This window comes from Mixophyes fleayi, chromosome 5 (assembly GCF_038048845.1).
Source record: "Mixophyes fleayi isolate aMixFle1 chromosome 5, aMixFle1.hap1, whole genome shotgun sequence".
In the NCBI taxonomy this organism is placed as follows: domain Eukaryota; kingdom Metazoa; phylum Chordata; class Amphibia; order Anura; family Limnodynastidae; genus Mixophyes; species Mixophyes fleayi.
The window spans coordinates 181,981,513-182,009,281 of record NC_134406.1 but is presented as its reverse complement, the minus strand read 5'-3'; the positions used below and the strand labels follow the sequence as shown (position 1 = coordinate 182,009,281).

General features: G+C 38.3%; 1 pseudogene; it reads left to right on the top strand.

Annotated features, from left to right (window-relative positions):
• The first annotated feature begins 7,282 nt into the window (after positions 1 to 7,282).
• Positions 7,283 to 22,383, top strand: LOC142159502 (dihydrolipoyllysine-residue succinyltransferase component of 2-oxoglutarate dehydrogenase complex, mitochondrial-like; annotated as a pseudogene).
• Positions 22,384 to 27,769: the final 5,386 nt, after the last annotated feature.

Genomic DNA, 27,769 nt, shown 5'->3' with positions numbered 1-27,769 from the left:
AAGGGAAGGCCCAGATATCGCCACCAACTCCAAAATAGATAGGGGCACTCTAACATAACATTTAAGTGGCATTTCATATTAGAATGCCACTATATTTATGTTTTAATAAAAAAAAAAAATTATGAAGAAAAACGTTGTGAGTGGGGTTGGGGGAGAGGGGCTAAACTATTTAAAAAGTGACATCCTTGATTCAACAAGGAGTGTACCTCCTCCTTGGGATCTCTGTCAATTGACTCCACTCCTCCATTGTCTTTGCACCTCTTTCTCTGGCTCTAAACCTGTTAGTTGCCCCCACGCTAATGGCGACAGGTTTTAGCCTATGCTGAATATTCCCCTTTCACCCCAGTAACTTGCTGAGATTTATAGTGTTATTTGTTTACTGTATTGTACTGTTATACCATGTACTGTCTTGTTGTTTGGCCTCTGTATGGTGCTGCAGAACTCATGTGGTGCCCTAAAAATAAATGTTAATAATAATAATAATAATAATAATAATAATAATAATCAGGCTGGACCAATATGCAATAAGTAGCACTTAACCTCAGGTATTAACTACCATTGTCCCATAGATTGTAAGCTTCCGAGCAGGGCCTTCTTAACTCTCTGCTGTCTGTCTGTATTACCCAATATTGTTGTATTACTGTGTTTGTTCCCAATTGCAAAGCACTACGAAATTTGCTCATGTTATGTAAATAAATGTTGATGACTATAATGAAAAGCAAACAAGTTCCCTGTGGAGTAAGTCCTAGAAGAGATTAGAAATAAATGTAATTTTTTTTTATTTGTACTTTACACTTTATTTGGTAGCAGCTTCAGAATTCCAGAACAAATTTCTTTACTAATTCTGTTGTTTCCAGGGGTGTTCCTCTGAAAAAGTGTTTTAGGATGAGAACCCCCACCCACCCAATCTAAAAGCAGCCTCCTCTAGACATGTGTTTGCATATTCGTTCAATAGGACCAATGGTACAGGTTTGAGCAATCTGGTGTGAGGTAGATGGCTACATATTTAAGCAAGACTTAATGCTATCTGAAAGGAAAGTGCTATAATTTAAAACTTGTATACCTTATAATAAATAATTATATTTTTGTACTGTTTTTTATTTTTTACTTTTACTCATTTTTTTTTCCATTTCTCTAATAATAACAATATTTTCTAGAAATTAATAAAAACAAGTACAAATATTCAAAGGGAGACAAATTGCCCACTTGTATTAGACTTGGAAGCTTCTGTCTAGCTAAAAATATATTTGGCTACAGCAAACTAATGTTCTTTACAGGATTCTATCATTTGGCAAAAATGTAGCATTTGTCAAACTGTATCAGTTGTCTTAAATGGGTGTATTTCTTTGTTCCTTGTAGGTAATATCTGTTATTTAGTGAGAAACACCAGTGATTGTTAGATTTTCTGTGCTGGGATTAAAATGTCTGATCTGTTTTTCTATGTTACATTTGATTCAAGAACATTGTGTTGGTGCTGACCTTGAGTAAGCATTGCAATTCATCACTGTCATTTATACTATGGTTAGAATTTGGATGGGTATGTCGTAACCCTTAGAATTGTAGTACAAAACTATTTGTATTTATGGCGCTACCACAATTTACAACAGTACAGCAGCAGATGAAATGCAGTTATTAAAGTAATTTTATCGTTTTAAAATAAGCATTGCACAATCAATTGTATGTGTGTCCAAAGCACATGGTGCTTTGTAATATGTAAATAGTCAACAATTCAATACATTATTATATTATGATACAGTACAGTACAGCACAGCCAATACCAAAAGTTACATACATACATACCGCTGCAATCGCTGCGCTTCCATGGGTCCCAATGGAACAGTGTATCTGTTAGATAACTGTGGTCAGAGTAGACTGGCTAGCAGCAGCAGCTGTGATCATATATATTCATTCAGTGTTACAGAGAACAATGCAAATGACGTAGCTTGCTTCCATAGGTCCAGACAAAGGGTATCTCCTGGCAAACAGTTCATAGGCTGATTCAATCTATGGAATCCAAAGGAGGGGGTCGTCTCTCCAGGGGGTCTGCTCCTTTCATAGCCAGCATCATACAAAGGTTTATTCTCTAATATCAATAACTAAAGTATGCAATGTGCGATCTCTTCGCCGACTGTACCGGACAGCTGCTGATGATTAGGGCTTCAATATGATATTAGGCATGACACCTTTCCTATAACCTGAACCTTTAATAACACTAAAATGTACATATAATCTTATTATATAAACTAATAATAAACCAAATGCTATCTGCTCATAAATTACAGTGTAACGGAACCAATATGAATTGTATAAATAACTAAATGTTGTAATGCTAGTGTGTGCGTGCGTATTTTACCGTGCGATCGCATCACGTCACGTGTTACGTGGCGTACTCTTCGCAATACGCACGGCAAACCAATATTAAACCAATATACTTTCGTTCATCCAATTATACGACTTCAACACAGTCTCTTGTGAAAATTATACTATAGTAAAATGGTGCTTGTTCCCCTAGTGCTCACACCTGAATGAAACCATACTTTAATGACAGATTGTGAAGCATAACGGACCAAACACCTCTAAAGATTTGTGTCAGTACTTGTAATTTTAGTTTTACCTTTTCAAACAGCATCAAAGTAAGCTTGCGAGTAGGGTCCTCTTACCTCTCTGTATGTATTACCAGGTATTGTTTTATGTCCAATTGTGTCCAATTGTAAAGTGCTACGGAATCTACTGGCGCTATATAAATAAATGTTGATGATGATCATATAGAGCAGGCCTAGATAACCTGTAGCTCTTCAAGTGTATGCTGGGGCTTGTAGTTTCACAACACCTGGAGAACCACAGGTTGTACCTCCCTGATAGTGCATTGGACAATTTAATGGAAATTGTTTTCCCGTTCACATAATAAAATTTTGATCTATTGTATATTTTATTGAACATATAAATTATTCAGTTTTGTGAAAAGAGATAAGCAAACTTTCTGCTATGTGACTTCAATTAAATATCTGCCACAATCTAAAATTATCTTGGGAATTCAAAGGGGATTTACCATTTTTATGGTGATCATTTTATTTTATATTATTTTATACCCTAACTTCCCCAATTTGTTACTTTGGTTAGGAGCCCCTAACTTACATATACTTAACAGTAGTGATGTGTTGAAATGACTGAAAGTGGAAACATTATCATCATCATTATCTATTTATATAACACCACTAAATCCACAGCGCTGTACAGAGAACTCACTCACATTAGTGCCTGCCCCATCACAGCTTACAGTCTAAATTTATCAGTCAATTAACCTACCAGTATGTTTTTGGAGTGTGGGAGGAAACCGGTTCACTCTGAGGAAACCCACGCAAACACAGAACATACAAACTCCACACAGATAAGGCCATTATTGGGAATCGAATTCATGACCTTACTGCTGTGAGGCACAAATGCTAACCACTAAGCCCATATTATGTTGGGTTAGAATTATGTTGGCTGGAGCATTGTGGTGGATGAAGACCTGTGGAGTTTATTCTAAAACTTGTTCAATTGTAGTGGTATTATCATGGAGACTTGATTTGAAGGTGGACCATCTCTGCAAGAACTAGTCTGTTTGCTCCCTCAAGCTGTTTAAGTACTTTATTCCTGAATTTTAGACAATAGGATAAGCTCTCTGTTATTTCTCCTGCTGATTTGGGTTTGATAGCTTGATTTAAAGCAGAACCAAAAGTATGCTATACCAGAACAGTTTCAAGATGTCAGGAAATCGATTTGTGCATTCTGACTCTTCTTCTTGATGAAATCCATGACTTATCCTATGAGGAGATAAAATATATTCTGGTAATATCCACATATGTGGGCCTTCAGTCTCATGGAAAAAGGGCAATCATATATTTAATAGTGTCAAGCCCATCTATGGCCATCTATAGCTAAAGCTAATTGTTTGAACTCTCACAAACTCAATAGGTTTTATCCTGTTCAAGATTTAAACTCATCAACACATTTTGAGCTGGCTCTAATGTTGAAAAAAGTATACACTACAAAAAGGCCATATAAAAAGGCCACTTTATTTTAAATTCCCAAACTGCTTTCAGAATTAACCAACAATTTATGTTACATATCTTTCAACTCCATGACATTCTGCAGGAAATTGTGTTAAAAGTCTCAGTTTTGGTGAGCATTTTATTTGGGGGGGGGGGGGGGGATTAAAATTATCTAATCAAACCAACTGCAATCTAGTTAGGATCTGGAGCTATTTCTCATGAAGATCACTTAGCTCCACTGACTAACTTAACAGAGTTTGCCCACAGTAACATTGTCATTTTTTATATAAAACCACTCAATTTTTCTGCATGTACCAGCACTACTTGTTCACAAGTTTTCCCAGATTCCCCTTCTTATGATATGTTGTTAATCACTCACTATATAATTTGTCCGCAAAAGGCTCAAAGTTCTTTTACCAGGACAAAGAAACACAGAAAGCCATTAACTAAATAACCACAATATGTGGACACTCATTTATAAAGGGGTCTATGCATCAAACTCAAATAACACTTAAAAGATGCAGATCTATTAAGCATGTTTCCTATACACGAACTGCCTAAAGGAGGAGAATTCACAGAAATCTCCTCTGTTTATGCAAATACCGTTTAGCATCGCAGTCCACACAGATTACTATGGGGACTGCAATGTTCTGCAATGCATCAAGCTTTGATAAGCTTTGCACTGCACAGACAGGTAACGCCATCTCAGGATGGCGTTACCTGTCATTTCCTATGGATTCTGCTCGGCTTCGCAGAATCCGATACAAGGATAATGCTGTGCGCATTTTCACAGCACTTCCTCCTATCACCGGCAGTGCTAAGCTCCCAGAATAGCCCCTGCATGATGTATTCAAGTGGTGCATAATTAAGAATCACTGCGATGTGCAGCGATGCATATTTAGTTGCACCACATCTAATTGATGCATAGACCCCAAAATATGTTGGAGATGACCTTCTTATAAAAATGATTGTTTATGTTGCATTGTTAAAACATCTCTTAAGTCTAAATCTTGCAAATCCCATGACCACTTTTAAGGCCAGAGTGTATGGACCAGAGAAAAGGTCACAGATCAAGCCCACTGATACCTATGCTCCTTGAATCATTTAGAATTTTCTACAAAACATTTCCTATAAATCTGATCTTGGGAGTTTAGTAGTGAAATAAAACTTATGTGTTAACTTCTCTTCTTTATCTTCTCATGCACAAACAGCAATTCTTGAGTTTGTGTGTTAGATGCAATTTTCTCAGTGATGGTGACTTTCACTGCATATCCTGTGAAATATGTGGCACCAAAGTGCCTATGTAGGGCAGTCTTTCCATAAGCGCATTGCCTGATTATATACCTTTGTCAGCATTTGTTTTGTGCTACTTTGTATTACAAGGTCTTTTTGATGGATCACTTGCTGCCAATTTTTTCCTGTCAGACAATTAAACTTTGGCACATGTCAAGATCATTGCGTTGAACACTTGTTGTGCTTCTGACTATTTACTATGCACCAATCATTCGGTACTATTACACATGCTCATTTTTATTATAGTGAATTAATGTCTCCCATGGTTGCTGTAGAAACCCTGGTTGCTCCTGTGTACAGTACATGGAGTCTTAGCCATAATTCAAAAGTCCATGATATAGGCACAAAACCTACAGTGCTCTCACAGTTGTTGCAATACTATGGAGAAGTGGAAGAGTAGATAAACTAGTTGATACTAAGCAATGATACAGAAACTTCTACAAGAGAGCTCATACAGATGTAATACCTCTACAATAGGTCATACATTGCTATGTAAGAGGCTGATCACAAATTATAGGAAGTATTTGATTGCACTTATTGCAGTTAAATGTGGTGCCACCTCTTATTTTTTAACACATGCTTTGATTATTTCCTCTTGTCAACCCACTTATTGCAACTTAATAAGCCATTTGGTATGCAACTTAGTGCATATTAATGCAGATCATGTTAACTTTGTCATAGGGTCATAGGAAAATGCATGTACAGTATTTTGTTATATATTACTATTATTATAAATATATTATTGTTTTGTTTTGTTTAATTAAAAATAGCCTTTCAGGATGACAATTGTTTTAAATATATACAATGTATCATTTATATAAAATGTTTTCTTAACTTATTTAAATAAAGTTTTTGGTTTTTGGTACAAATACAACTGTAGCTTGCAAGCTCTGTGCTGTTACTTACACTTGAACTGTTGTTTTCAAACTTTCGACTTCCCTTTAGAGGGGGATTTGAAAAAAGCTGTTCAAGTGGAAAAAGCTGTGCAGCACTGAGGAGCTAGAATGACAAGAAAATAAAAAGATTTTGTGTGCTGACCACACAGTTTCCAGTGGCTGGGGCCACACATGATACTGCTTTGCAGTGGCGCATATACAATATTTCATGGGCCCCTACCACTGTATGTCCCCAGTGGGCCCTTCATGACCCAGTCCAACACTGGCTGCCAGCATACCATAATGTCTGGAGGATACAATTCATTCATTTATAGGGAGAGGATAGATAGGAATGTGGTGTAAAGCAGAAATAAAGTGTGTTTCTGAATCCCATGTTCAGCTATTTGCCCAAATTGAAAGTATCCTTGTCTGTGCAATCTACCTGCCATTAGGGTCTATGTAATCTGCCTGCCGATGTATTATCCACAAGTGCAGGTAACCCAACTCAGACGAAGCTAGGGGAGCGCAGTCTGGCAATCTGAATGAATGAATGGAATAGCTGCATTGCGGAAGCAACCCCAATTACTGCCATGGGTGTCAATCACTGGTTAGAATGGGAAGGCAGAATGCTAAAATGAACAAATGTGTCAGGATTTGAACCCAGGGCTTCTGCCTCTGTGGACTGCTGCTCTGCTGACTGAGCTATTCTGGCTGCTGGACAGCTCCTTGCTTTTATTCTGTGTTCTAGATCAGTTCCAGTGATCTCCTGATCTTCCAGCATGCCTTAGCTGCACCCCTTGACTTCCTATAAAAGCCTGGCCAGTTTCTGTCTCCAGTGCCTGATTATTGTGCTCTGTGCCTGTGATCTAGCTCCTGCTCCTGTTGCTGTTCCTGTCTATCAGTATCTACTACACGTGTACCGACCTCGGCTTGCCCTCCACTTTGCTTCTGCCTCAACCTATGGACCTCTATGCCTCTCTGTGTACCGAACCTGGCTTGTTTGACCTTTCTTCCATCTCATTTCCTGTTAGCCAGCCTTCCTCCAGTCTCTAGACCGTGACAAAATAATCAGGCCAGAAAATGGATCCCGTGGGAATAGCTGTGCTAAATACTCAAGTAAAGGAGTTGCAAGAGTTTGCCTGCATTTCTCAGAACAAGATCAGAGAACTAGAAGCCCTTGCTAAAGCTCGGCAGGAACAAATAGCTCAATTGCAGAAAGAATTAAAAGATTATGATGCCACTGCTGCACAAGTTTCACGTCCACCATTGCCTACAAAAGTCAGTGGCGATCGTCATTTATACAGAGGCTTCTTAAACCAGTGCAACATTTATTTTCACATGCTACCTATACAGTTCAAAGATGATAATATGAAGATCTTCTTCATAATTAATCTCCTGATATGGGAAGCCCTAGCCTGGGTCTCTCCTTACATCGAGCTAGACAGCGTTATTCTGAGAGATCTGTGGGTAAATGTATCATACTCTGGTTTCTTCAACTCGCGGGATTTCGGCGAGATGACAGCTAAAATTTAAAGCGGCGCTGCCTTGTAAAGGCAAGTTTCCCCGCGAGTTGAAGAAACCGGAGTATGATACATTTACCCCCTGGAATCCTTTACATCCACTATGGGGCAAGTCTTTGATGAACCTAATCGATGTGCCTCCGCTGAAGCTAAACTCCATAGACTGCAGGGGCGAATCTAGAGAATACTGCTACCCGGGGCGATGTAGGGGGGGGCGATTTAGGCCCCGCCTCCTTTTTGACATCTGAGGCTGCCGGCGGCTGCATACTATGTGCAGGTCCGTTCAGCAGTGACAGGCAGGGACAGTGTACTGCCCAGGTGGTCTGATTGTGTTTAAAACACAATCAGAGCGGCCGGGCAGCACGCTGGCCCTGCCTGTCACTACTGAATGGACCTGCACATAATGTGCAGCCGCCGGCAGCAAGCCCCTGCTAGGGGGGCGATCGCCCCGATCGCCCCCCCCTGGATCCGCCACTGATAGACTGCGACAAGAAAGACGCTTGGTGGCTGAGTATACCGCTGAATTCCGATGCTTGGTTGCAGACACCACATGGCCTTTCTGAGCAAGCAAAGCAGTGGTGCACGCAGGGGGAGTCTCCAGAAACCCCCCCCGCACTAACTTAGTGCCAACCATAGCGGCACTGTCCTATACAGCAGCCGCTGTCAAAGAAGCGTCCGTGGCGGTGCTGTATAGGACAGCGCCGCGGCTGCTGTATAGGACAGCGCTGCCGAAACGGAGCTGCTGCGCATGCATGGGCGCATGCGCAGCAGCTCTCTCTCGTGGTGTTTTGTTGTTTTTTTTTCGGGTTGGGGGGGAATCCCCCCCCTGACAATCCTGTGTGCACCCCTGCAAAGGATGAACTGGCCAGAGTAGACACCCCTAATGATCTGGATGATTTTATCCAGCTGTGCATTCGTATTGCTCAAAGGCTAAGTGAGAGGAAAAATGAAAGATTAAGAGCATTCGGTATGAGCAGTAATTTGCATCAGTTTAATGGACCTACAATGTTCAAAGCTGCACCATCAGACAATCCAAGCGTCTCTCCCGAACCAATGCAAATTGATGCAATTAGGTGATCAAGGACATTATGCCTTCACTTGCCCAAATAAGATTCGCCAGACCATCGCTATGACTGACTTTAAGCAAATGGACTCCAAAGAGTCTAGTCAATCTATTTCCACCTCGCAATCACTTAATCCCTTGGCTCATGAAAACGGAGATCCTCTGCCGCAACAATCACATTTTGTTCTCCCAATAACGCTTTCATCCGGGTCTCTTTAAATTTGCAGTCTGGCTATGCTTGATTCGGGTGCTGGTGGCAATTTCATGGATATCACCTTTGCACAGGAAAACTGCATTAAATCAAAGAGTAAACAAGCTCCTGTAAATCTGGAGACTGTAGATGGATCCCCTTTGTCTTCTGGGCCAGTAACTCACGAAACAATCCAGCTACAAATGACTATTGAACCAAGGCATCAGGAGGCTATAAGCTTTCATTTGATTGCTTCACCTAAAATTGCCATAATACTAGGAATCCCCTCGCTGTCTACCCATAATCCTTCTGTGAACTGGGATACTCACACTTTATCCTTTCCTTCTGAGCATCTGCCTATCTAGAACTGTGGTATCTGTAGACCAGCAGGTCACCGAACTTCCTTCTAAAGATTTGAAATTCCCTCCGCAATACAGTGAATTCTCAGTTGTCTGTGATAAAAAGAATGCAGATATATTACCTCCTCATCGCCCTTATGACTGTCCCATTGAGCTGTTACCAGCATCATCTATACCTTTTGGGCGACTTTATTCTCTATCTGAACCGGAGTTAAAATTCCTTCAGGAATTTCTGGATTAAACCTTAAACAAAGGCTTCATTCGCCATTCTACTTGTCCTGCTGGTGCCGCCTTATTCTTTGTTAAAAAAAATTATTCAACCTTACGCCCCTGTATTGATTATAGGGAACTCAATGAGATTACAGTCAAGAATTGTTATCCACTCCCCTTAATTCCTGAATTGTTGGAGAGGCTGCAGAAGGCAAAGATCTTTACAAAGCTTGATTTACATGGGGCATACAATCTTGTTCGTATTCGACCCGGGGATTAGGGGAAAACCGCCTTCCAGACGAGATATGGACATTTTGAGTCTTTGGTCATGCCTTTTGGCCTATATAATGCCCCTGCAACTTCAGCATTTCATCAATGATGTCTTAAGAGACTTATTAGATCAATTTGTTGTTGCCTATCTGGATGACATTCTTATATTTTCCAATAATCTGGAGGAAACATGTCTGTACTCTATTTGAAAGACTACAGAGGAACCAATTGTATATCAAATTGGAAAAGTGTGAATTTGAACAAGCCAAGATTCAATTCTTAGGATACATAATTTCCCCTGATGGTCTGAGCATGGATCCCAGTAAGATTTATGCAGTCATTAACTGGCCTGTACCTAAGAACGAAAAACAAGTACAACGGTTTATTGGTTTTGCCAATTTTTACTGAAAATTCATAAGAAACTTTTCTGGAATCTTTCTCCTATTGCACAACTTACAAAGAAGGGCGTTCCTTTTGAATGGTCACCTGAAGCTCAAGATGCCTTTACCCAACTTAAGACTCTTTTCACATCAGCACCAATCCTGATACATCCGAATCCTGAATTACCCTTTATTGTCGAAGTTGATGCCTCCGATTCTGCAGTGGGAGCAATTCTTTCTTAACGTGTCGGCGAGAAAATGTTGTTGCATCCTTGTTCTTATTTTTCTCGCCAGCTGACTTCAGCTAAGAAAAACTATGATATTTCGAACAAGGAATTACTGTCCATTAAGTGTGCTTTCTCAGAATGGAGACACCTTCTTGAGGGGTCTATCCACCACGTGACAGTCCTTACTGTTCACAGAAATCTTGAATTTGTACGCACTGCTAAACAATTGTCTCCTAGACAGGCCAGATGGACTTTATTCTTCTCTTGCTTTAACTTCATAATTTCTTACCGACCCGGATCCAGAAATGGCAATGCAGATGCACTCTCAAGAATGTTCTCCGAGCTGCATCTAGAAGAAAATTCTGGAAAGACTATTCTACCTGAGCACAACTTCTTAGGGGTAACTGTTCCTAGAAATTGACTCTCTTTTGAAGAAAGGTTACTGATCCTTTCCTCAGAAGTCCTTCTTCAGATGTTTCATAATCTCTACTGGACTCAACTTCATCGCCCTTATGTACCTGAGTCAGTACGAATTAAAGTATTGAAATTAGTCCATGATTCCAAACCCGCTGGACATTTAGGAGTATACAGGACTCAAGAATTGTTGACACATTCCTTTTGGTGGCCAAAGTGTAAAAGCGATGTTAAAAAATATGTTTAATCGTGTCTGACATCAAGACTCCTCCCTCCTCACCACTAGGTTTGTTAAAACCTCTTCCCATTCCATCTCGTCCCTGGAGCTCTATCTCTATAGATTTCATAGTTGATCTATCTCCTTCGAAAGGGATGACAACAATTCTTGTGGTAGTGGACCGTCTAACTAAGATGGCTCATTTTATTCCTGCTAGAGGAGTACCCACTGCTGAACAGACTGCAGAGCTTTTAATTATATTTAGGCTTCATGGCATCCCTGATGAGATAGTTTCTGATCGAGGTGTTCAGTTCACTTCTAAGCTCTGGAAAAGTTTTTACACCGCTTTGGGAATAAAAATTAATCTGTCCTCGGCATTCCACCCACAGTCTAATGGACAGACTGAAAGGACTAATCAGACACTTGAACAATATTTAAGATGTTTTATTACTTACCTTCAAGATGATTGGATGAATTTTGTACCTACTGCTGAATTTTCTTACAATAACTCTGAACACAGTTCAATTTCCCAGACACCTTTCTTTGCCAACTTTGGACTCCATCCAACGTTTATTCCAAATCTTCCAGTCTCCACATCAATTTCAACGGTGACTGATAGAATCAGAACATTACAAGAAGTTCAAAAAAGGCTTATTGAAAATTTGAGAGAATCCCAGGAACATTACAGACAAGCTGCCAACAGACACCGTAAGGCTGTACCCAATTTTCATGTTGGAGACAAGGTCTGGCTATCCACTAAAAAACTTTAAACAGCGTATACCCTCACCAAAATTGAGTCAAAAGTTTATTGGGCCATTCAAAATTCTATCCTAAATTGGTAAATTTGCCTTCCGCTTAGATCTTCCTGCCTCTATGAAAATACATCCAGTATTCCATACTTATCTGCTCAAACCATTTCGAGACAACCCCTTCCCTGGCCGGATTTCAGCCCCACCACCACCAGTCATGGTGGAAGGAGAAGAAGAGTTTATTGTTGAAGAGATCCTGGACTCCAGAATACACAGAAATAGATTACAATATTTAGTAAAATGGAGGGGATATGGTCCAGAAGAAAATTTGTGGGAGCCTGGAGAAAATGTCCATGCCTCCACATTGACCGGACTGTTTCATCAGAGACATCCTGGCAAACCAGCTCCTGAGACGTCCAGAGGACATACTGGAAAGGAGGGAGTAATGTCACGATTCAAAACCAGGGCTTCTGCCTCTGTGGACTGCTGCTCTGCTGACTGAGCTATTCTGCCCTCCACTTCGCTTCTGCCTCAACTTTTGGACCTCTACGCCTCTCTGTGTACTCTACGCCTCTCTGTGTACTCTGTGTACCGAACCCGGCTTGTTTGACCTTTCTTCCATCTTATCTCCTGTTAGCCAGCCTTCCTCCCTGCCACTGGGCTCCTATCCAGTCTCTGGACTGTGACAAAATGCCTCAAATAGTTCAAGTGCTGTTTCCAAATTTATTTATAATACAAAGACCAATGTACTCTCAAACATGAAATAAAATGAGCAGGAAATAGGTTAATACTTTCAATGGTGTCAACCCTGCAATGCATGTCAGAGCAGATCTTCTTCTCCAGGCAGCTGAAGAACACTCTATATTTACCATAAAGTACAAAGGAAAGTTTAAATGATGTTAAACAGGAAGCTTAAAGGGATGATAACTTAACATCCAAATACAATAAATTATACATCATAAGAGCTAGAAACTTTTGTTCTAAAAGGACAGATCTAGTTATAAATTATAAAGACCCACTGTATTTAAATTTTATACATAATATTAGCTTTCTAAAAAGACATTAAGAACAAAAGTATCATGTGTATTGAGGGTATAGATCCAGAGAGTTTCACGCAGATCAACTTTTTTATTCAAGGCTTGTAATCTGAAGAGTTAAAATAAAAAAACACATAAACCACAAAAGGACTACTCCGCCAATATGTTTGGTTAGGTTGATTGGGTCTGGGAAGATACTGGGTCTACTGGCCCAAATCTACCCACTTCACCCTGGGTGCCTTACTATGCCAGGGAAGCCTACCCAGTACCTTCTCAGGATCCTATAGTCACTCAGGCAAATGCAGTTAGAAAAGTGCAACAGTTTATTTGTAATAAAACCAATCACTAGAATGTTATATACAAACAGTAACTAAATGTCAGGCAGGTTTACCACATCAACTGTCCCTTACTCCACTAATTTAAAGAGTTACAGTCACCTGGCTGTCCTGACTTGAAGCACCATGGATCTGCAGATGTTGTCCACTGGTAGAGAATGGCAACTCAACACCAGACCTTGCCCCTTACAGGAATCAATCCACAGAAAGACCCCCACCTTTCCCCCGGAGTGTCTCATTTTAGATTTCCACAGTGCTTTCCTCTACTTTTGCAAACCCCTGGCTCTCTCCCTCTTAAACATTGATGGCTGCTGGATCAGGGGGTTGTAGGGGAAGGGAATGGAGATGTGCTTCCACAGAAACACCCCTGCTGGGTTGCAGACAAAATGTCTGGACTAGACCTGTGGAGGACAATGGATACTAATTGGTCTTCCCCACCTCCAGATACAGGATAGCAGTCAGCCCTTCCACTGTGGCCTGGAACTTGATTCTTACTTATAATCCCTCTGGCTTCACTTTAAGAACAATGAATAACAGCTTCACTGCAATATCAACAATATACAATAAACAATATACATATTTACAATTAGCTACAATGTTCCCCTATCCACATGTAATTAGACACTGCATTTGTACTCTGGTGAGCTGGGGGACATAACAGGGCTATAAAAAGTACATGTTGTAAAGCTAAACATTTTGTGAGAAATGAGTGACAGGCTGCTTAAGGTGTTATCAAACTTGTTTTGTCACAGGGCCTTAGTCTGACAACTGCAGTCCTTTTGTTGTGAATGTGCTTTTTTACTTTAACATTTTGGATTACAAGCCTTGAAAAAGAAGGACAGATGCCAGCTTGCTCTGGCAGCCAAGGGTATGCTGACACATATAAATCTACAAGATGTTAAGGTAGGTATTTTAACCAAAGTGAATGCCATTTTAACTGACAGCCATGTGTATGCAGGCACTTGTAGAACATAGGCTTGCTGAGATCTGTGGTGCACTAGCAAAAAAATTAAAAAAAATATTTATTTAACAATTTTAACACCTCACACTCACTGCACCAGAAGAATGGGCAAAGCCCTAGAAACTTAGACAGAGCCTGTTTTTTCCTAAGAGGTGGAAGGGGAGTGGGGGAAAGCACTGTGCCCCAGACTAAGGCTGACTAACATTATGGCAGTGTCACTCGCCCAGCTTGGCATAGCCTAGTGATGTAAGTGGCTTTTACATGGGGATCTCGCACATCTGGGCAACATGGTGGCTTAGAGGTTAGCACTTCTGCCTCACAGCACTGGGGTCATGAGTTCGTCCCCAACCATGGACTAGCTGTGTGGTGTTTGTATGTTCTCTGTGTGTTTGCGGGGGTTTCTTCTGGGTGCTCTGGTTTCTTCACACACTCCAAAAACATACTAGTAGTTTACTTGCCTGCTATCAAATTGACCTTAGTCTCTATCGGTCTGTGTGTGTGTATGTTAGACAATTTAGACCGTAAGCTCCAATCTGACACGGACTGATGTGAGTTAGTTTGCAGTACAGCGCTGCAGAATTAGTGGTGCGATATAAATAACTGATGATGATGTTTGTCTCCCATATTTTGCTACTACCAGTCTAGTCTAGAGCTTGTGCTAGTAGCACTTTCTATTTATTTATTTTTGCAGGGGGGGGGGGGGGGCACGCTATCAACAGATTAAAATTTATATTTACCTTACAGGAAACATAGAGTATATTATACTGATTGTGGTTAACCATCAGCACGAGATTTGAATGATCAATCCAGTATAAACCCAAACTTTATTTGACCCACAATTTATCAATAATATAACTAAATATATGTTTCTTAACATGCTAGTATTTTGTGGGTGCCAGGATAATAATATAAGTCACTGCACATGGCTGAAGTTATGTGTGCTTATGGGGCCAGCTTATAATACCCTGTCACACTGACCACCAAGTGGAGCTAAAATTTGCCCATGGCAACATATACTTCCCAAATTGCTTGTAAATATATGATATGGTTCAAACCAGTGGTCGAAGTGGGCTGGTATAGAGTGGCGTGCCATAAAGCCACTTCTCCTACTGCTTCATTGTAACACCTATTACACAATAAACCACAAACAAGTTGCATATGGGAGGTGAAAAAAATCACACTTTGTATTATAAATATATCACTCATTGCATTCTCCATCTTTGTACTTATTTTCTAACACTGTCATCCTGTACTTTTTTCCCTGGTTTTCATAAATATAACCCTGAAACTACTATTATTGCCCTCCAAACGCTATTATGGTCTTGTAGAGAGTATTTTATTGAGGTGTTAATGAATATTTCATAAAACCAGTTTACTACTTGATTGAACACAATAGACTTGCAAATGAGGCTCATGAGATCCCACTCTAAATGGCATTACCATGTATCTTTGCATCCAGATCTACTGTTTAGGAAACCCTCTGCTAGAAAATAGTTCAGTGAAGAAATTATATTGAGTACATGATGATGATCCCCCCCTCCCCCCCATTAGCTAAGACTAGGGTGATAGTGAGTATGACTATATGGGAACATTTTCATACTAGAATTTCTTTGTACATTTCATATGAAGTCATAATGTTGCCACATACTGTATGGTTCTATAACTAATCGTGCTCTATAATAAAATACACTGCTAAGCATTGGTGTGTTGGTAACGTAAAAACATATTTTTAAAACTCCCCTTGCTGTTCCACTCACAGCACACATTCTCTGTGTGTTTGGGGTTCTTCATATAAGTGCTCTGGGTGCCTGATTAAATTAGCAATCAGAGATGCAGTCATACTTACTTTGAGGATCTTGATTATGAATTACATGTGCAGATTGCAATTTCTCTTTGAATTAAGCCTTTTGTATTTAAGATTTCCAAATTATGAGCAACTTCACTGGCAAATTGTAGAGAACGACCAACTTTGCATTTAAAACACATTAAGCATGTTTTCTAAAGTTAATACATTATAGCGGAAACATAAAAGAAATTATTTGTTTTCAGTCACTGAGTAATTTTGAAAATGAAATATACATTGAGCATATTTCTAAAGGCAATTATGACTTCAGTTTAAAATGAGCAATTCATTTCGGCCATTTCTGGAAGTACAATCTGCATCCAATGAATGTAGTGGTTGTATAACTTTTTATGTATATTTTGGTGTTTGTGAAAGAGACAGCTTTCTACACTATAGAAACCTGTTTATAAGCTTGTAAAATTCTGGTACTTTACACTTCTGTTTGCTCTACTCTTTTTGGAAATGTAATCACCAGATTTGGTTTTCAGCACCATATTTGTCATGATGATACTCAGCTCTATTGCGTGTTCCATGAACTATCTCATTGATATGGCATCACTCAAGTGTCTCCAACTTTAAAATCTCAGTTTACTTCAAACTTTACCCTACTGAGCCAATTCCGCCTAGTCCCTGGTTTCGTAATTCTGGCCAGTTCTTGGTTTGGAGTAAAAGTTGAACTGAATTTTTACCTTTGCAGTCTGGCTGAACCAATATGCAGTATGTAGATTTAACCTCATGTATCAGACTCCCATTGACCTATAGATTGTAAGCTTGTGAGCATGGCCCTCTTACATCTTTGTCTGTATTGCCAGTATTGTTTATTACTGTGTTTGTCCCTAATTGTAAACTGCTACGGAATTTGCTGGTGCTATATAAATAAATCATGATGATGATGATGATGATGAATGGATCGGAAATTAGTAAACATCCTGTTTTTCTACAGTGATGAACATAGAAGCAGCTTAAATCTAAGGTTTTATGCATTTAGGCATCAAAACACGTTTAATTGTAAAGGACCCTGGTATACACCATTCCAAATTTAACAGCGACAGGAAAATCACAAATTATACTCATAACACTGCATAAACATATATAAACTCAAAAAGGTTGCAGCTCTACAGTTTAAATGCCAGTTATGGCTTATGTCAGTGTTCCCATAGAACTGCATTGGGAGTACATGGAAGAGGTTTGAATGACATGTATAGCAAACATTCCATTTAATCAAGAGCACAACAATACAATCTGTTTCTAGGTTAACCTTTCTATTCATATATATTTTTGTTCCCTGAAAACCCAATTTATTAGGTGAGTTAAACAAATTACTTACACAGTGGTCTTAGGTACTCTAGATAAGTGGATAACTGTACCCGTTTTCTATTAACCTTCTCTTCATAACATTTTGATCTTTTGACTAAAACACTTAGCCCCACTCATGTATCTTGCTATTCTCAATACATCCTCCACTAATATTACTCCCTAATGCATTATTTTCTGTGGTTGTAAAAAATCTGCCTAGCTTTCTGAGCACTTAACAATCTGTCAAAATGTATGTTTGGTTCACAATAAGAAAACAAGTACTTGTACTGTTTGTTTGTTTTTTGCTGGATCTTAATGTGTCCTCATTAGATTGTAGATCCCTATATATAACTGCATATCCTATTATGGGAGGGGATAATTAGGGTTAATAAAATAACATGGACTATACATCAGTCCCACTAATCAATACAAGATATGAAACAAAAATATTTGAAAATGTAACAATTTTTTCATTTACAGTTCACTCAAAGTTACATTTACAATAAGACAGATCTGCAATGCCTCTAGGGATGAATAACATTTTCACAAATTTGAGGCCTTCCTCATCAAACAATACCATCGTCATGCCCAACCAAAACTTGTTGTGTTACAGTAATACTTAAAACTAGTCACCATAGCAACAGATACCACCTTTGCAACAATGTCAAAAGCTCTTGGCTATTGTTTAAATTTAATAGACTTTCTGAGCTAAAATTTTATTATTTCACTTTATACAATTGCAAACACAAACAATTTTTGCTTATTTTTTTCAACAGTATACATTTAAACCAACATTTCAAAAAGATTGGTTTTAAATATTACAACTTTCAAATACATTTTCAAATCTGTTAACCCCTTTGTTGCTGAGCCTATTTTCAGGCTTGTCACATTCCAACATCAAGATCAATAATTTCATTATGTGCTACCCATACAAATTACACTTTGCCTACACCTCATGTCACGGCAAAAAAAATAATCAAATTGGCCAAAAAAGTATATTTTAATTGAAATTGCAGGAAAGTGAGCTATAAGCACAACCAGAAATACTTTGTTGTCCCTGTTTTGGCATCAATCCACCTTTCCAATACTGCATAAATCAGGGTTATACACAGAGGTTTTCATAATAAAATGTAATTTAAAAAAGATAATGCACTTTTTATTTTTTATTATTTGCTATTTTGTTTTGAATTATATGCATAAAATATGTAGTGATACTATGGGTAGACCAACAAAGCATACATTTTAAAAGTTAGATAACTTACTATAAAAGAGGGTACACCTGAGTTTATTGAAGTGTCTTCTCCCAAAGCCACTGCGAGGAGCACTACTAAAGAATTGAGAAGGTTAATATGGAGAAAGACATACTCCCTTTTAAATGTAACTTACAATTTTCGCATTATGCTTTTAATTATGGAAAATTTCCTTATCCTGAAAACTGTATTTTCGAAACTACCACTGTAGTGGTCCTTTCTATTGGGCCTGGCAGTGGAGGTGAGGGTGGAACAGCAATTCTGTTTCATGAGGCTACTTATCAACACAGGGCTATTTGGCTCATCCAAACCCTCTTGGGTTGTGGGGGACAGGCCAGGGTAATGGACTAGATCAAGACATCTGGGGGTATGTTTACTATACTGCACGTTTGAAAAAGAAGAGATTTTGGCTATAGCAACCAATCAGATTCTAGCTGTCATTTTGTAGAATGTACTAAATAAATGATAACTAGAATCTGATTGGTTGCTTTAGGCAACATCTCCACTTTTTCAAACCTGCAGTTTAGTAAATATACCCCCTGGGATGTAAATTGTGCCACCTCAGTTGTCCAAGAATAATGGACACAGGTAATAAAGAACATGCAGAGGAGAGAGCTTACAGACAAATAATTGTATTGATAGTGCACAAAACAGATACATGTCTCAGGCATGCAGGCCCTTCTACAGGTAAAGTGTAGACGATGAAATTAAATATTCTACCTAGTACCAGTCGTAAAATAAAAAGGAAATAAAATAAAAAGATCAACCAAGGCATCACTATTCAAAAGCCTTATATATGAGGCACAAACCATTTAGCAAACATGATATGCATTATATTCAATAGATCAATGAACTGAACTGTAGCAAACCTTTAATGTGATTAAAGTACAGCAACATAAAGTTACAGTATAACGAGAAACGTGCTACAATAGCATACCTTACACTGTACTAAAGAGCTAAATAATAGCAGCAACAATGCAGAAACAATGCATCAAATAAGAGCAAATGTTCATCACTATTCCTAAGCAGAGTATACTCATATCATAAAATACACTTTATACCTTTTATCCTCCAATCAGCCACACTAGCCATTAAGAATATTAGAGGAATCATTTCAGAAATAACCTCATTAAACCCCTTAGGATGCAGATAGTTTACTTTTGTATTCTAAAAACATTATTTCTGCAATACATTTTTACTTCTCCCTCTCCCCCACTGAGTGGTTTCACTTCATCAATAATGTGTTAGCTGAGCTGCATCTTAAAATGTCTTCATACAGTAGTGTCATAAATTGTCCAAGGCAATCTTCCTAATTGTACCCTTATGTGGACCTTTGTTAATATTTTTGTTTTGTCTGCATAGATTTTACAACAAGGGTATTTAATTTAATAGATAATATAACAAGACTCACAACTTAACAAACCGTTAATCATAATGTGAAACCCCATATAAGGTTGTTTAACCACACACCCTGAAATGAAAGAAGATCAACAATTACATCCCCAACATGGATATGTGTTACCAAATAAATATTACTATTATACTAATCAATATCCAACCTACAGCCTGTGTTCCTAATTGTTTTATCTCTTTATCTCAGAATTTTTTTATCAGTAACGAAATAACAAAATACTTGTCATCCTGTAAAATTGATCACAATTTGGTAACAATGTTTTTAATCTTCCTAGCTTGACAGTTAATCATACTCAAAGATTTCATGCTCTTGGTCAGCAAGGTACAGTAATTCTGTTCATAGATCTAACCATTTATTTAGTCTGTACTAAACCCTGTGAGCCTGAGTTATACAGGAACATATCTGGCGGTTTTGTGTGTATCCTTCGCAAAAATCACGCTGCACGTGCTCAGAACCGGATGGTACGCAACAGAGCACAGCCACGTCAAGCCAGCTTTGAGCGCAAACAACATTTACTAGAGCCTATGATTTAGGGGAGTGAATGGGGTGGGAAATGGATGGATTTACGAAGGCAATATAAAATAAAGGCGTTACCGTGCAGCAACATCAAAGTCAAACTCAGGTGCACACAGAAGTACGCTGATTTTCCTAAAAACTAGTGCTGACGGCTGAGTATGCATTCTAAAACATGTGTTTGCAATCAGGAGCAACTGTAAAAATGTCTGTTATTTTCAGTAGACATTACGAACACCCAAATAGCTGTTTTTCTAGAGAGAAAAAAACAAAACTTTTTTTTTTGTTTTTTTGTCCATTTATAATCATAAATAACTTTAATATTGACACGTTGACATGTAGCATTATTTACATGTTGGTACATGTATATACTCGCAGTTTTAAACAAATGCACGCTGCACTCAGTATGCGGGCCTTAATGACCATGGACTTACAGACAACAGTTCACTGTGTTGTGAGTTTCTACTCTCTGGCTAGCTGTGAATGAATTTAAGTTTTTCTCTATTTATGTAAGGACTAGCATCAATCCACTGGTAGCATACTTTGGATTTGACAATATCATACCAATGTTCAACAAATCAACAGATTCATCATAATTGGCATTCATCATACTTCTAATATCGTCAAAGGATACTAAAAATATCTGCTTTCAATATGCTGTTACATTCTGCTGGTGTCTGATATACTCATTGGATTCTGATATATTTTGCAAGCAAATGTAATATTAGGATGTTTTAAATTGGCCTCCTCAACCATTTTGGCAAAGAAACTTATGAGTTGTAAGGATAGATGCTGATTTACTGTTTCTGTAACAGCATGGGTTAAACAAAATGTTCTGTAACATCTTTTGCAAGGCATAAACAGTGGGCCTGATTCAATTAAGACAAGCAAAGTAAAGAGTAAGTTTGCAGTGTATGTGAGGGTGTATGCTCAATGGAGCAACAATTTAGCCTCCAGCACCCAGTCTCCGGCACTGTCTTAGTGACAGCCCCTGTGTTATCCAGTCCCCTGCCAAAGTTTAATTCGCAAGTGCTGATGCTGGCAGTGAGTGAATAAATGAATGAAGGGACATGTTGACGGAGTGCAGCCAGATCCAGCTCCGAATATAAGGACTGTACCTGTGGCTGGAGAGCAAGCAGCTGCTGGAATAAGCACCTTGAGCTATGTCCCAACCATGTCTGTCTGGCCCGGGCCCTGCACTGCCCTGTCACCACACTCAGATGGGACTCTGGTGAAGCTCAGATTCACCCTCTCATACAAAAAGCTGACTGTCATGTCACATCAGTCTGCGACCACAGGAACCTCCAAGTGTCCACTTCAGGTCTAAATATAGCCAGGTTTAAGGACATCCACAGTTCAAAGACAAGATGCGGTGACTCTTAACAATCCGGCATTTGAAGAGTTAGTCACAGAAGGATATGTTAGGTGGGAAATAGCTGTCGGTGACTCAGGGCCTGAAGATGGAGTTGTGTGTAAGATTGAGACTGACAAGATGTCGGTGCAAGTTCCTGCACCATCTGCAGGAGTTATTGAAGCTCTTCTGGTCCCTGATGGAGAAATGTTTGAGGGTGGGACTCCATTGTTTGTCATGAAGAAATCTGGAACTGCTTCTAGGACCAAACCTGCTGAGACTGCACCAACAATCCCAGTTGCCCAACAACTCTCTACTTCTGCATCTGCGGGATCCATTTCTACTGCTATCCCACCAGGGCCACCCGTGTCTTCATAGCCACTTGAGACCAAACCTGTTTCTGTAGTGAAGCTGACCTCTGCTCCCCCAATTTCTGAAGACCCACAATCTACTAGTGCTCGAGCAGAACACAGGGTAAAGCTGAACCGAATGTCACAGAGAATCACTCAGCAGTTGAAGGAAACGCAGAACACCTGTGCAATGCTGACCATATTTAAGGAGGTGGATATGAGTATATATTAGGATAGGGGTGTGGAGGATCATGGAATAGCAATCTTCTGACATTGTATAGGATGATAATTTAAGATAGGTCCAAGAAGATTATGATAACATTGCTATCCTCTTAGTACACTATCAATATTAGGATTACAACACCACCTCAACCAATATTATGTATACTTAAAAGGACAATTGATTGTAAGTATTATATATACAAGGAGATATATTACCACACTCACTCAGTGTGCACAGTTCTTCTTAATAGCATACACTTAAACATTTTAAACAATTAGCTGTTTTTTTCTATATATTTTGGAAGTTATATAAAAATGTAATAGATAATTAATAAAGGTAATTTTGTTATGGAAAATGAATATCAGATCGTAATTCGATGTAATAAAATAAGTACTTAACAATGTGTTATCTGTTAAGTGCCCTACACATCCTAACTTTGTCCTCTCTAGTTTGTTATGGTTACTGACTTTAGTTAAGTAGTAGCACCTCCCTGACATTTAGCTTTTGACAAATGTATGATCATGGACAGAAATTGAAAGGCAGTACAATTGATTGTTTCACATAGGGTAATCTTGTGCCTTATTCTTTTCTGTTTTTCTTTATTTGGGGTTAATCAATATCATTGCTGGCAGGTGTATGCTAATTACATTTGAACATGATTTTGAATTGTTTGGTTAGTTCTGAAAACAGTTACAGTCCCATTATGAAAGGGTGTGCAACCAGGGTATTGTACAATTTTTTCACTTCCTTTTCCTGAAAAATATCTATATGTTATACACTTTGATTTTGTTGGTTGCAGGATCACATTAAAGATGATCTGACATGATTATCTTGATTCAAGCTTTACATCACAAACACCTGTAATTTCAATAAGAATGTCTAGACTTTTTATATCCACTGTAGAAAGGGGGCATGCCTGTGCTCTGATTGGCTGAGTGACTTTGCAATGTCACTCAGCCAATCATAGCATTGCAGAGGCTGCTGAGGAGTTCTTGCCAGAGCACGAAACTCCTTGGTATTAGTGAGTGGTGCAGGCTGATTCTCTACTTCATCAGCCCCAATGTACTACATCAATGGTAGTTTGTGTTTTGGGGTGGTGATGACATCAATGGCCCTGCCCACAATCCAGCATTAACACACATGTCTTCCATGGACATGGTTCGATGATCCAATGTAACATGACAAATGAGTAAAGTAAACAGCTCAAGCTTCAGGACTCCACAAATCATCACAATTCAAGTGGAAACTGCTGGTGTCTCAACTCTCGTTACAGAGATCACCCCTTTGTAGTCTATAAGCAAGGAAAAATATACTAGAGGCAGCGTATGACCAAATAATTATATTATTAGTACAATTAAAGCTACATGTTTTGGCAGAAAAACACTATATCAGTTATAGTGTATACAGAAACTACACAACACTATATATAAACTATATAACAGATTAAAATATCTTTTCCAACACCAAGAAGCAAAAAACTCAAATCAAGGTGCCAGTTCAAAAGCATCAGCAGTCATATGCCTCAGTTAGCTTAAAAAATTGTTATATGTTCGCATCAATAGATCACTCAAAACTGTTGTAAAACCTTTCTCTAATTGCTAGTGGATTTATCTATGTAATTAAATTCCCTTGTGGCATGTAGTAAGATCTATGCAGATAAAACAGAAAGATCAGCAAAGACCCTGTATAGGGCGGAGGTCAAGGACTCCAGAGACATATGTATATATTTCAGCCATGGCTTGATTATGCATAGCAACACAAAGGAGGATTAGCTATAATAGCAATATGCCTAACAGAGAGTGACTATACTCCTTTCTCTTAAAAGGCAACATTACACTGAGTCTGCTAAGCCTTATAAATAGCATAAGCCCACCCAGAGTGAGGAAGGGGTGAAGCTACCCAATACTTCTGGAAAAAAATTACCAATTCTCTAAGTATGAATGACCTCCACCTAGCCACAGACCTGCATACAGGAACATCAGCGTAAAATGTTGTCTTGCAAAGTATGACACTACTGTTTTCTAAACATTTTAAGGAGGCTTGATATTATCTGCCACAATATTGGTCAAGTAAAATCAGTGTGGGAATGGGAGGGGGGGTAGAAATATATTATTATCACAGAAAGGATCTTTATGGATTAACAAATTAGACTGATAAAAAGCGTGCAGTGTATTTTAGGATATCAGCATATTCAGCTGCAAAATAGTTAATTATCTCCTATTTTACAATGTGGCCATTATTATTTAGTTCTTTATTACATTAATAGTTATGTTATTGTAACATCTTAAGTGCAGTGGTTTGCTAGTCACATTGTGACTAACCATGAAAAGTTTTCAGCGGTCTATTGAAGTTAATGAATAACGTGTTTGTTATGTTAATTAAATGTATGTCTCACAGCTGATGATTTTAATTTGTTACACCTTGATTGACCTCTGAATTTCTTTTTTTTACTTCTGGTTGTTGGTAAGTATATCATATACTTATATAAAACTATTATTTATTAGTACACACTATACCTGTTTTGTGTTAACATTAATAATACAATCATTTAGATGTAAGATGTCTCGGTTGTGTGTTTTTAATTGCGCATATATTGCTTAGGGTGATCTCTGTGACTGGAATTAAGACATGGGTAATTTTCACTTCAGTTGTGATGACTGATGGTGTCCTGAAGTGTGAACTATTTACTTCTTTTAATAGACAGGGAAAGCCCCATGAAAAATGACACCCATACACTAGTGCCGACTGTTGCTAAATGATTGAAGCTGGGAGGCAGCTTGTGATTAACTGGCCAGTGAAGAGTAGTCCCAATGGCTCTTGAAGTGTAGGAGAGTCCCAAAGACTTTTGCTTTTTATTATTTAGGGCCTGAATCATTAAGTAGAGCAAGATAAAAACAAGAAGTAAGTATGCTCCTGGACAAACCATGTTAAAATGCAAGGGGATTCAAATTAGTTTATTATTTTGCATGCAAGATAAATACTGATTGTTTTTTTCATGTAGTTGTTTTTCATGTAGCTGTTGTTCTTTGATAGCTTTATTTGTACACTAAAATTTAAAGTTGACCTAGGACATGTCCTATCCCAACTATAAATCTGTCCCCACATTTTAAATTTACCTCTCCCTCCAATGCAACATGGTTTTGCCCAGGTGCAAAGTTTCCCCTTTTTTTATGCTTTTCTCTCCTTAATGACCCTTAGTGTATTGTGTGCTTTTTTATGGCGATTATCTGGGTTGTTTGGTTTTCCATATTGGATCAAGTATGAAGAAAAGAAGATGTCTTACATTTTTATAAAGTATTAAGGGGAGTGTTTAGGGAGTAAGTTAGAGAGGGTTTGTTGAGTCTGCAGTCTTTTCTTCAAGTTCAGTTTATTTTAAAGTTGTATTCCCATTTTTTGGTATAATGAACAGGAATCTCAGAGACTCCTGTCCTTTCTATTTGGACAACTAGGATGGCAAAGGTTGGTTTTCACTATGGAAGGGAGACCTAATACTCAAGGTCAACCAGTTAAAGTCAAAAATGAGTCCAGGCTGTCTAACTGGTTAAAAATTTGGTAATAGGAGTGCATGTTGTCTTTTTTATTGTGTGTTTGTGTGGAAGGGGTCATTTTCCCTTTATTTCATTTCCAAATTTTGGGCCAAAATTCAGCCAAATTGTGATTTACAGAACTTTGCAGTTACTTATACTATTTCCTACATTGAAAATAGATTTGCTTAAGCATGAATAACATGTTTACCTTTCTTTTGTGGTGCACATAACCATAAATGTAAGTTACAAATTATTATTTTATGTGTTTTTCCGTTAACCATTGCAATTTATTTGCATAGTTTAATAAGAAAAAAAAGCAATTTGTTATATGATGTATATTAATTCCTATAAAAATAGTATAATTTTTCAGAGAACCGGCTGACTTTTTACTTCTTTTGTTAGTCTCTGCAGACATTTTTTAATGTTATATGTATATATCAGCATCTGTGAGTATCCACTGTGATATTGATATATTATTAAAATGTTCTATCCATTTAAAATGCTGTAGTTGCTTTCCAAAGCACTCAAATTCCCAAGACTGGAAACTGTATTAGAATAAATGAGATATAAAGAGAGTGTATTGATTCCATCCTGTCTTTGCACTTATAAATGAATGTAAATGTTCAGCATGAAGATACACAGTTGGTTGAAGATCATTGTGTTAACAAGAGCCCTTACCTACATCCATTCACAATGGCACATGTACCAGATGGCTCCATGAGAGTCAGGAGGCTTGGAATGGGGCAATCATTCAGAGTACAGATGGAAGATACAGCACGCTCCCACTTTAAGTAAGGTACTCATTTATTCAGATGTATTTTGCATATATGGAACAGGTCTCAAAGGACAATTTTCTATTTTCAAATTGCAAGAAATTCTTACGGCTGATGTTCACCCAAACACACATTTCGGTAGCCATTAGTGTAAACATCTCTCAGGAAGGAAGGTGAAGCATTTTAATGATGCAGTGAGTAATTTACAAGAATATTACAACACTTGTAAAATTCCCCATCATTTTTCAAGGAAAACAACTTAATGAGTTTCAGCAATATCTGTAGCTTTGCTATCCATAGTGGCGCTGTAATGCAATTGCATTGTGATATATGCTAGACCAATTCAATTACACTGACCATCTTTTATTTTCTTAAAGATAAATTAGGGAGCAAAAATAACTTGCCTTCTGTTCCATATGCCTCATCTTTTATAATAGATGTATTCCTTTTCTTGCAGATTTTAGGGGAAACCTATAGCAAGTTAGGGGTGGCTGAAACTCATCCATTTCCAAGCATTGCAAATGCCTTTAAGCAGAGGGTAAATCATTCTGCTAGTTAATGTACCCAAAAGATGGACAACTCTACTGCAACAAAGCTATGCACAAAGCACTTGTGAATGCAGAGTTCAGGGGAGTTATACTCACACCTTCACCTTCCACCTAAATATATACAGATATTACAGCAGAGAAAGCATAGTGATTCAGCTGTATCACAAATTTACCTTAGATAAATTTCCTTTAGACATAACAGTCTCATTGGAAAGAGAGGAGTTATTTTTGGAGGCTTGATTACCTGAATGCTTGTGACACTTGGTTCCACAAACCAACATTGACTGTACTACCCTGTCCTGTGATGATAGTTTTTTGGACAATTGATGAACAAGCAATTGCCCATTAATACCAAAATGTGTTTAATTTTAAACTGTGTCATGTCATCTTACTGTTCTAGATGTTATTGATGAATACATTAATTGGGACAATCGATGAACCCAATATATGAGCAACACACTCCACAAAATTACACCACCATCATCAATCTACATTGAGACCCATAATCTATGACCTTATATGTTTTCACTATATCCTGATCTTCACA